The sequence below is a fragment of the Saccopteryx leptura genome, chromosome 2 (genome assembly GCF_036850995.1).
Source record: "Saccopteryx leptura isolate mSacLep1 chromosome 2, mSacLep1_pri_phased_curated, whole genome shotgun sequence".
NCBI classification, from domain to species: domain Eukaryota; kingdom Metazoa; phylum Chordata; class Mammalia; order Chiroptera; family Emballonuridae; genus Saccopteryx; species Saccopteryx leptura.
In genome coordinates this window covers 80,328,992-80,341,282 of record NC_089504.1, presented here as the reverse complement: position 1 = coordinate 80,341,282, position 12,291 = coordinate 80,328,992, and the positions used below count along the sequence as shown (strand labels likewise).

Genomic DNA, 12,291 nt, shown 5'->3' with positions numbered 1-12,291 from the left:
ATAACTTCATAATGCCCAATTCTGTGTAACAAACAGTCTTAAAGACTCATAGGACAATACTTACTAATATTTGAAAATACTTAGCAATTCCTTTTGTGGTGAGGCAAGCAGATCTCAAGGTATCCACCAAACCTAGCCACTCCTATCCAAGAGTAGACTGCTGTGCTTTTATTTAGTGTTGCGTGATGGGTCTATTTCTGATTCTCGTATGAGTTACTGAAAAGAAGGTAGGGCTTTGATATCCTGAGGACAGTTACACTTATTCTCAGCAGAGCAGGTTGGGAAAAATGACTGAGGCAGCACAGGAAAATTAAGTGGCTATGTTGGCTCTTCTCCCTTCCTGGCTGAGCCCTTGCCAGAGTCCCTTTTGCAGGGCATTGCTCTCCTTTCACACAGGGCCAGCAAGCTCAGGTGGCATCTCCCCTGTGGGCCTGACACAGGGCCACCAAGGTCAGCCAGCACAGAGACAACAGGGTCCAGGACGGCCAGTGAGTGTTCTCCCTATGAATACTCAGCTCCCCAGGAAGGGGGTACACATTACATCGGCCCTTAGGCCCATTCGGTGCCAGCATCTAAGTAGGCAGGACACTTGCTTACAGAGGACAAGGTGGACTCTGCTATTGGAAACAAGGGCCTGAAACTCTGGTCTTTGACTTGCTCCTTTGTGACCTACGACATGCAGCTACCATGCTTCCATTTGGTTCCTTGTTTTAAAAGTGACGGTGGGGCCATTAGAGCAATGGATGCTTCTCTCTGCTCTTGGACAACAAGGTAACATTCTATTTTACTATCTGCTGGAGTCAGGTGATCCTTCTAAACTTAAAGATAGAGTAAAAATTGCGACTCATGCTACCCACCTCCCTCCTCCACCCTCATATACGTAACTTTCCTGTCAGCAGTGGTTCTGGTTTTCCCATGAAACATTTCTCTCTATGTGAAAGAAAAAGTCTCACATTTTGCTATTAGCTCTGTATCTGTGGCATATTTCCTTTTTATTTATTTATTTATTTATTTATGTATTTATTTATTGCTTACGTAAAAATCAGGCTTTATCCTGTAATTCAAGATTTGAGGCTTAAAATGATAAAACCCTGACATTTAAGAAACCCCAAAACTAAAAGGTAGCAGAAATGGAAGCGAAGGGAGAGAAAACCTGGTCGCTCAGAACGAGTTCACGCTCTTCCTCCGAGCTCCTGTGGCAGTTACCAGGGGCTTTGTGTGCAGGCCGTTTGACCTCTCATACTTCTGTCTTGCTCTGTGACGAGACTGGACACACAGTTTGAAATGGAGATCCTGGCACAGAAAGGGCTCTCTAGGCTCTAGTGGAGAATGTTTCCCTGTCACAACTACAGGACATCTGGATCCACACCGCCTAGGCCGAAGCCTGTCTCTGCTATTTCCTCACTCCATCCTAGCTATATGTGGGCAAGCCAGTTAAGCCCTCCATTCCTCAATTTCCTTGTCTATAAAATGGGAAGGTGTTGAAAGTGAAATCCATGTAATGTGCTTAGTACAGCTCTTGGCAAATAGTAACACTGTAAATATTAGCTATCATTTTATAAAGTGAAAAATAAAATAACATTCACTAAGTGCCAGCCACTTTCATACACTCCGGTTTACAAAAATATTTTGAAGTAGGAATATCACCCCTGTTTTGTAGCTAGTAAAACAGCAAAGCAGAGAAATGTAGTTTTCTTCTCTTAGTCAGTGCTGAGCAAAGCTGGAATTCCAGCCCCCAAGACTAAAGTCTCTGCACTGCTCCAGTGTCCCCAACCCTCAGGCCATGAGGGTCCTGAACTGGGGGAGCCTCAGTGTGGATTGTCTGCCACCTGCCAAAATTGCTACCAGTGACCAGAATAAGGAGAGAGAAAACAGACTCCTTCTTGATGTCATATTCCCAGCTGCGGGTACTGACGGCTCCCTGTGCCTCCTGGGTCTCATGATGAACATCCTCTATGACTCTGGCTTGGGAAGCTTCAGGGTGACGGACAAGAGGTCAGTTCTGTAATTCCATAACTGCTTGCTCACTGACTGCTTAGGGAGAAGCCACGATGACAGCTGGGATCCTTCCGGTGATGAGTAATTGCCCCATCGTACAAATCTATTCAGACCACATCCTTCTGGTACACAACCACCAGTTGATTTAAGATGCAAACCTTTTGTAGCTCATTGCCAGAAGGATGAAATATAGAGTTTACCCAGACTTTTCTTTGCTGAAGTATTTATTGTAAATCATTCGTTACTGTGAGTTCTACCCATATATCAAGCAATTCTTACCCAGCTCCGGGCGCTGAAAGAATTCTCTGTGCTTTTCTTTAAAATGTACCATTTGTCCAAGAATATAATTACTGTGTAATTTTTTAAAATCCCAAACTCATGTATTTATATGGAGAAACTCAGATCCAAGGACACCCAATTAGCCTGGAACAGTCAATGTGGTTTTTAATGCGGGAACCACAAGTCTTTGGGTATGTTTAAGAACATGGATAATAAATGCCTCACCTACTCTCCAAGCTTATGGTCAGAGATGGGAGGGGAAGGCACTAACATTCAGACAGCACCACACTGTTCCAAGCCTTTGCTTCTCCCAGCAGTCCCAACGGGTGGGTATTATCATTTTCATTTTACAGACGAGTAAACTAGGGATCAGCATCTCATGCTATGAAGCCATGGAACCACAGTCCCTATGTAAAATAATTAACTTTCCCAAGTCTCTCTGCTGAATCACCACACACAGAGAGACTCCCAGCCCCAACTAGCTGATTCCTAGCTTCTGCTGCTCTGTCTTGCATGGATGGCTCTGTAACAAACAGGAGAGCTGAGGTTCCCCATCAGCGGAGCAGCCCTTGAACATGAAGGAGGAAAGCTGCAATGTATAGCAAGCATTTTCATCTTGCCACCAACAAAGATCAAGCACATGAAATCTGAATCCCCCAGGGGTGGGAGAAGGAGTGAGGCTCTGTTTCCCCCTGACCACTCTATCCGGGGCATGCAGCAATATGGGCAGACAATTAGTATGAACAGATTTGAGCAAACCACCAAATCTGATTGATGCTGAAAGCACAGCCATGCAGGAGCACACAAAGGGGTGACGGAGAAGAGGGATGGTCGTACATTGCAGGGCCTGCTTAAAAATTCTAATCCTCATAAGCTTCTGAGGAAGCTGCTCTTTTCACTGGGCAGGTTTTTAATATTTATTGCTGAAGGCCATTTTAATCCTAATAAAAATAGTATGCCCTAAGGAAAAGAAGCTCTGTTGCTAGAAAGAGAAAACGTGGCCCTGGTATTTAAACATCCCTCAAGGCTCATGGAGGTGAGAGGTGGCCTGGAAGTGAGTCGCTGAGATACCCCTGAGAGGAAGAACCAAGCTTCTGGGCAGGAGAACAGTCAATATGGCTCACAGGTGAAGAGAGACAGATGCAGAATACATCCACCAGGGTTTGAATCCCAGCTCTGCCATCTATAAGCCTCAATCTTCTCATCTGTAAAATGAAGGTGATGATGATTACATATCTTGTTGATTTGCTTTGAAGCTCATTTGAGATGATAAATGTAAATCACTTAACATAGACTGGCACAGAATAAGTGTTAAGTGAATGAGAAATGCATTATTTTTACTATAATTTTTATTATTGTTATGGCTTATTCCCAATGTTATTGGTTTGTTTCATAAATAAATAAATAAATAAATAAATAAATAAATAAATAAATAAGGATGCCAGATGTGAAGTAAGAGCTAGCAACTAGAAGGGCTTGTTGGAAAAAGAGAATATTAATGATGCATCTTCTATTGATAAAATTAGGATTCAAATCTGGTTTAAGATGGGAAGGAAAGTAAGAGCTTCTTCCTTGCAGAAAGAAGCAGTGACAAAATAATTATTTATTCAAATAGTATTTCCATTGGCAGATAAAATGTATTGCTTAAATCCAAACCCATCATCATGTGGGATCCAAACAGAGCTGAACCTGTGTGGAATCGCTAAGCCTGGAAATTTGCCCGGCCTGGGCTGCTGCTATATGCCAGTGCTTTCATCAGTGCAACTACTTCTGGCCACACAGTAAATTCTTTTTCTGTGCATTTCTCCATCAGGAATAGTGCATTGGTGATTGGGGGAACCCTACTCTCTTTGGTGACTCCTAGCCTCGGACAGAGTATGCACATTGACTCTGACCCCCTTCTCTGATCTGCTCAGGCTCACAAATGGGGGCGCTCAGCAACCTCCCTCTAAGGATTAGATTAAGAGTTTAAGAGCCTGACCAGGTGGTGGTGCAGTAGATAAAGCATTGGACTGGGACCCAGAAGACCCAGGTCCGAAACCCTGAGGTCACCTGCTTGAGCACAGACTCATCCGGTTTGAGCACGGGGTCGCTGGCTTGAGCGTGGGAACATAGACATGACCTCATGGTTACTGGCTTGAGCCCAAAGGTCACTAGCCTGAACAGAAGGTCGCTGGCTTGGGCAAGGGGTCATTCTTCCACTGCAGCCCTCTCCCAGCTGCCCCCCCCCAAGGCACATATGAGAAACCAATCAATGAACAACTAAGGTGCCACAACAAAGAATTGATGCTTCCCATCTCTCTCCCTTCCTGTCTGTCTGTCCCTATATGTCCCTCTGTCTCTCTGTCTCTGTCTCACACACACACATGAAGAAGAAATAGTAAATTTCTCTTATAGACTAAATTCTAGACATTTCTTCTAGCCTTTTAAAAATGTCTTTCTCTGGAAGTCCCTGCAGGTGAGGCACCGCCAAGCCTCATTCCGTTTCTCTGCGGCCAAGGGGAGAGGGAGAGAAGGTGAGAACAGCCGGGGCTCAGAGCTCCCTCCTGGCGCCCCTTGCCCCACCCAGGCTGTGGCCGCGAGGGGAGAAAGCGCATAAAGGTTGAGTGCAAAGTTTCCCTTTTTGCTTTCTCATCAGAGCAGCCCCAATGGGTGGTGGATGGAACATTACACTTCAGTTTGAAGGGGGTAGGGAGTCAAAGGGGTTAAAACCAGCGACTACCCCCCTCCGCCTCCCTAAAGCTTCCACCCCGCTAGCCAGCCATGGGCGGCAGTGATCACATGTTCAAAGTGCTGGTGGTGGGGGACGCCTCAGTGGGCGAGACGTCCCTGGTGCAAAGATATTCCCAGGACAGCTTCAGCAAACACCACAAGTCCACGGTGGGAGTGGATATTTCATTCTGAAGGTTCTCCAGTGGTCTGACTCGGAGATAGTGAGGCTCCAGCTGTGGGATATTGCAGGGCAGGAGCGCTTCACATCTATGACACGAGTACACTATCCGGATGCCTCCGCCTGTGTTCTTACGTCTGATGTTACCAATGCCACTACCTTCAGCAGCAGTCAGAGATGAAAACGGGACCTGGACAGCAAGCTCACACTGCCCAATGGAGAGCCTGTGCCCAGCCTGCTCATGGCCAACAAGTGTGATCTGTCTCCTCCGGCAGTGAGTCGAGATCAGGTTGACCGGCTCAGTAAGGAGAATGGTTTCGGGTTGGACAGAAACATCAATCAAGGAGGACAAAAATAATAATGAGGCCATGAGAGTCTTCACTGAAAAGATGATAAGCGGCCCTGGCCGGTTGGCTCAGCGGTAGAGCGTCGGCCTGGCGTGCGGGGGACCTGGGTTCGATTCCCCACCAGGGCACATAGGAGAAGCACCCATTTGCTTCTCTACCCCCCCCCCCCTTCCTCTCTGCCTCTCTCTTCCCTTCCCGCAGCCAAGGCTCCATTGGAGCAAAGATGGCCCGGGCGCTGGGGATGGCTCCTCGGCCTCTGCCCCAGGAGCTAGAGTGGCTCTGGTCGCGGCAGAGCGGCGCCCCGGAGGGGCAGAGCATCGCCCCCTGGTGGGCAGAGCGTTGCCCCTGGTAGGCGTGCCGGGTGGATCCTGGTCGGGCGCATGCGGGAGTCTGTCTGACTGTCTCTCCCCGTTTCCAGCTTAAAAAAAAAAAAAAAAAAAAGAAAAGATGATAAGCTATTTCAGAGAAGATATGTCTTTGTCCACCCAAGGGACTACATCAACCTACAAACCAAGCACTCCTCCATTTGGGGCTGCTGCTGTAGTTTCTGCTGTTTTTCCTTTTCAGTTCTAATCCCTTCCCTTTAGTTCCCCACCAGGCAATTTTATTAAGTACTTTGGAACTATCTCCTGCTGACTGGCCAATAAGGAGGGCCATCATAACCAAGAAAAGACACCCGGGACCCTTGTGCGTTTCTGCACCTCCTGCAACTTGGCTCTCACTTGCTGCTGGCTCATGTGGCCCAGTTAGTGACTTTTGAATATAAAAGGTCAAACCTACTAAATCATACAGAAATCACTAGCTAATTTAAGTGCTAAAACAGGTAGGGTTTTTAGTATCAAATCACTTCTAGACAGTTTAATTTGTTTAGTTCCACAGGATGGTGATTTATAACCTAACCAAGTTATGAATATTCTTAGTGAACTCAGAGGCCTAAAGTTCTTTGAGAGACTTATCTAAATAAGTGTCCAAAGTCATTGGTTCCCAAGTCTGACTGGTCAGATCTATATGGGATATTGCTAAAATTTTTTTGAATGTTTTAAGATTTTGGGTCCCAACATCAAACCTACTGAATCAAATTTTCCAGGGGTGAAGCCTGGGAATTTGTTATTTCCCAGGTGATTCTGATTGGCATGGTTAGAAAACCATTGTTGGAGAACTTGGTAAAGATGCAGAGACCCAGGCCTTTGCTATTCATGCTCCTGGGCTTCTGTAGCTCTCTAGCTGATTCTGCTGCACACCACACTCTAAAAACCACTGTCCTAAGAGAGAGAGAGTAGAGGCCAAATATCAGAAAGAGAATGAGAGCCAAGCCTTCAGTAGCTTGTCTGTTTGTTTGTTTTTAATGACAATTATAACTTTCGCACAACCTTTTGAGATCTGGAAGTTTCTTTTGTATTACTCGGTTCAGGTAGGGTTTTTATTACAATGATTCTGAAAACAATAGTGGATTAACAAATTCCCTTTACATGAGAAGAACACTGATTTTTATGCACTGGTTTGAACCCCTGCAATATCATAAATAAATGGGAAACAAGTCCTGGGGAAAAAAAGTATTTCTCTGGTTCTTATTCTTAAGAATCACACCCTGCTGAAAGGCTCTGAATATTGTTTGCTTTTTGGCTCTTATACGATCTTCTTCCTGTAATAGTGGCATAGTCTCCTAACTAGCTGTCTCCCTCTCCCTTGCCTTGCTGCCCTCCACTCCATTCCTCATGCTGTCACCACAGAGGACTTCCTAAAACCCAGATCCAATTATCTCACTGCCTCGTTTGACACCTTTCAAGGGTTCCTCATATCTAAGGCTATGTTCTTAAACCAGGCAATGAGTACTTCTTGGGGTAAAGAGCATGGTGAAGTATGCAAGGGCATAGGATATACAAAGCAAAGTCACTGGTAGTCAGTGTAAAACATTATTTTTATGTTAATAAACATGAGTTTATTGTGGCCTATAAATTTCCTGGGTGTTAAAGATCAAATGTGAGATTCTAGCAGAATTTCACATTTGGAGTTGCTGGCTCTTGATCCAGGACTTGTGTAAATGTTCCACCACTCTCCTAAGACTACAGAGTGGGAAAATTGGTGAAGCACTGACCTGAAAATCAGAAGCCTCGATGCAAAGCTCTCCAGGAGGTGGAGCCTACCTTTTCTTCCGAACCTCATATTTATTCCCATCCCCGCTTTTTCCAACACTCCAAGTCTCTTGCAATGCATGTGCCATGTCAGTGACAAGTGCATTAACTGATTCCACTCTTTTGGCTCTGTGTCTCTGAAATTCCTGTCTTTAGGCACCCATCTTCTCTCAAATTTGGAAGGTGATGTTCTCTTCCAAACTCTCCTTCTCCTCACCCAAAGAACCTAGTTCAACTGCCTCCTGACAGTGGGATCTGAGAGGTTAGCTTGGCAGTGAGCATGTGTTAGTGATCTCTGAAGTGAGGAGAGGCATAGGCTAGGCTGCTTTGACTCAGCATATAGTGCCCCATCTCTTGAACATTAGGAAACAGTGTGTGATTGAGGGCTGTTCACTGGGTCACTCTGCCTAGTTTTGCATATGGGCTTCCTCACTTATCAACTGGATGATCTTAGAGGAGTTAGTTTAACACTTTGGGCTTCAGATTCTTTATCTGTGAAAAATACATCATAGCAGGATAATAATTTGATAAAGAAGGGCAAAGAACCCGAATGTGTTAAGTGCTTCAAAGACTATCTTGCTCCTAATTGAACATTAGCTATAAGCACTCCTTCTTCTAGGAGGGAGTTTGCACAAAATACCCAGTGTCTTCATGGGAAAGATCCTGCCCTCCTCCACCCCGCCCTAGCATTTTCTCATGGCTTCCTCACAACCTGGCTCCTGTGTGTGTGTGTTCACAGTACAAGTGCAGTCTGGGGAAAAGGTTCAGCTCTTTTTATATTTTTTCCTTCAAGAAGACCAGGACATTCTGAGGTCAACACAACCTCTACTCTCTGATTTCCTCTGGGCATGTGTGGTGAGGAGAGGAGAGGAGAGGAGAGGAGAGGAGAGGAGAGGAGAGAAGAGGTCATGAGGGAAAAGTTTTATGTTGGAATGATAAAGATTAGAACTTTTTAACTGTGATGTACTTCACACACCAACCTTATTATTTTTAAGTCTGAAATATATTCATGGAAGAAGAAAGAAAAAGAAGGAGCTGATATTTCTTGCAAGTTCCTGTGCCAGTCTTCAATCCTCATTGCCATAATAAACCTGCATGAAGGAATGGTTTTTCTTATATGAAGGAAAAACAAAAACAAACCAAAGCCCTGAGATACTAGTTCACACAGGGGTTAAATCCTCTCATGATTCCCCAAATTAAAAAACAATGGCATTTCCTCTTACTGAAATTCAATATCCTTGATTTTTTTTTTCAGGGAAAGGATGTTTTTATACTTATTTTTAATTAATGAAATAAATTTGCATGGTCTGGGAAACAGACTCCTCAAGTCTCGCCCCTCTCTCTGCCTATTCGAAGAGACCTTCACAGTTAAGCGTGTTTCTCTCTGCAGAGCGAACTGGCCTAGGCTGGTTCCTGGGCAGAATAAAGCAGGAAGCTCTGGGTGCACAGAGCCACACCCTCTGCAGTCAGCAAGTGGTGGCCAGGGCCCTGTCCTCACACATGCTGAGGTCCTCAGGGACCCCTGAGAAGTTACTCCGCTCCCTGCTTGGGCACTCCTTGATAGCTTGCCAACTTCCACCAGACATTCGATCTGAGACTGGTAAGTGAGGCTTTGAACAGAGTCAAGGGACTAGTTATCTCTCCCTCCCAGGCATGACTTGTTAATCCACTGTGAATGAGCCAAGATGAAAAACTTTGCAGCTGCTGGACCCACAGGTGCCCAATCCATTCGGACATAAACCAATTGGTCATGCTCTAGCCGGGAATTTGTATGACTCAGAATGCGGAATGAGGGCCTGGTCAAGACTCTCACCCACAGAATTTATTGTGTTGATGGTTCATTACCCTGCTCATCCACACTTAGGCTTTCTTCTCATGGTCTTTTGCCAATGGTCACAGTTTGTTATTGACTATGAATTTAGCACTTGGCAGCAGAAGACTCATGCTTTGAGATAATGAGAAATTGCAGTATCTTCCCTTGATGGAGAAGGTTTGTTTTCTCTCCTTCTCTTAAAGTGTCTTTTCCCCTCCAAGCAGAGTGTGAAAGCGGCTACAGTGGAAAAAGCAACTCACCTGAACTCAGCCGGATCCCAATCTGGCTCCCAGCTTGGCCACCCGCCAGCTGCATAAACCTCTGCAATCTCCTTGGCCTCTCTTCACTTCAGTTTCCTATACACGGAGCGGCTGTGAGATTAATTACAAATGAATAAGATAATGACAGAAGGGTTCTTGGCATGTGGTGGGGGCTCAATTACTGTGTCTTTCTTCTTCTCTTCCTGTGTTTAGATCTGATCACTTTCACCACAGGCATTAGTGATTGGTGCTCTATCAATCACTAAGCACAAAGTTCAAGGCTCTTTATTAGTGGTTACGGAGGATATAATGGTAATATTCGGGAGACGCTTAACAACTTGGGAAAAGAAGACATAATTAAAGAGTAGGATAGTTTGCTGTAAAATGCTCAATTACCTAATGCATACACTTGGCCCTAGGTGGGAATAACATCCGTGTGGGCTCTTGTTCGCAGGCTTGGCTTCGTGGACCAGGTGATAAGGAATGAGGAATTAATGTGGCACACAGCCCTGAACAGAGTAGCCAGTACTCTGTAGCTGTTGACTGTGTTAAATAACTGTACATATGTAATGTATGAAACTTTCCGGTTTATAATGTTAAGCAAATGCCCATAGATGGTTAGAGAACAAACTTTAGGAAAGACAAGAAAAACGTTTTTAAAAGTTATGAATTTATTTTCATCTGGATCAGAAAAAAGAGTAAACTGACACATCAACTATGTGTTTACATATTCTATATTCTACATTAAATAAATAATATTAAAAGTAGTATGTGCCATGCCAACAATCAGAAGTATGTGGTATATGAATGACTAACATTTGGGCAGCTCTGCTGGAAATAATGTAATTCATCTCTGGATAGCCTGTGGATGCAAATATATGAACTAAAACCTCTCTGCTGGGTAAGGCTGAGTGATGTTAGGCGACTGCTTTCACTTCTCTGTGCCTCATTTTTCTCATTTATTAAATAGGGATAATTATGATGTTCTCTTACAGGGTTGGAGATGAATACCTATAAAATACTTACAACACTGCCTGCCTGGCACATGCTAAAAGTTCAAATAGAAAACAAGAGGGTCACATTGGCTAGGAAACTGTCACTGACTAAGTGAACCCTGGTGGCACTAAATGTTCTAGTAGGTCTGTGAGAATAAGAGTTAACCTGCTCCACATTGATGCAAAATGATCAACACATTGCACTGCAGTGGCCAGGAAAGGATTCCCAACTCTGTCATTCAAACCCTTGTGGGCTATTTAAGGTTACACATCCTTTTACTGTATGACCAAAGAAACCTCAGACTTGGGCAGCTAGAAGCATATTTCTGCCAATATATGAGAAGCCAATGTGATTCTACAAACAATGGCATGGGTGGTTTTTCCAGCCCTAGTCAAGTGAAATTTCTCTGAACCCTCGAGCCTGCTCCAGTGGAGTCCTGGGCTCCCCTGATTCTTCAAGTGACATATGAAACAATTAACCAAATCTTGTTCCTGCTTTTTTATTCAGTTGATAAACATTTTATTACAATTCCAAAGGCTTACCAATTTGAATTGAGTGGTACACAGTTCACATATAATGCTAACTGGCTCCATCCAGAGGTAGATAAAGTTTAGTATTCACTTATTACATTTCCAACCTATAATGTATACACACTGGTTTTGGAATTTTAAAAATCTCTTTATTTAGAAACTCCTATCAAGGGAGCAGTCACTGTAAACCCAGAGAAGAGCTATCATCAAAGATCTGCTAAAGAAAATAACCCTCAAAACTCTACCGGCAGGCCAGCTTTCTTGAGCACCAGACTGTATTACCAAGGCTCCTGGACATGCCCAAGTGCACAAGGCATTATTTTCTAGACATAATTCCCAATGCACGGTAGTGTTTAACTATGTTGAGTAGTTCTGTATCAAACAATCCTATTTAACCCAACCATATTTCATAATGATTTCCTTTTTAGTGATAAGATCAATATTTCTGTTCTCTAAAAACAGAATAAGAAATGTTTCCCCAACATAGATGGTAGCCATTCCACCCATTCAAAACCAGGGCGACTCAGTCTACTTTTTTTCCCTCATCCAGCCAGTCCCCAAGTCCTCTTGCTTCTACTTGGAAATGTTTCTAGAGTCTCTTTGTACTTCTTTGTCCTTGCTGCCAAAGTCCTAGGTTAAGTCCTGCTCAGGTCTGTTCTGATGTCCGGGCTGTTCTTTTTGTCTTCAGCATTTCTCCTCTATAATCCATTGTTCAGTTATTTTCCTAAAATAAATCTTATCATATTACTTTTCCACTTAAAAGCTCCTTTGGTTTCTCATTGTCCACACAAGCAAGGCAAAATTATTATCATAGACACCAATTCTATGGTAGGGTATAGCATAGTCGTTACAAGCATTGAATTTGAAATCACGTCATCCTGGATATACCTTGGGCAATTTATTTATTAGTCCTTTCAATCCTCAGTTTTGTCATCTATAGAATAAATACAAGTATAGGACAGATTGAATAGGATTGTTGTAAGGATTAAATGATATAATACAGCTACAATGCTTAACGTAGCACCTAAAATATTAAAAATGATTAT

General features: G+C 43.8%; 1 pseudogene; it reads left to right on the top strand.

Moving 5' to 3' along the window:
- The first annotated feature begins 5,040 nt into the window (after positions 1 to 5,040).
- On the top strand, positions 5,041 to 10,206 carry LOC136391408 (ras-related protein Rab-7L1-like; annotated as a pseudogene).
- The last annotated feature ends 2,085 nt before the right edge of the window (positions 10,207 to 12,291 follow it).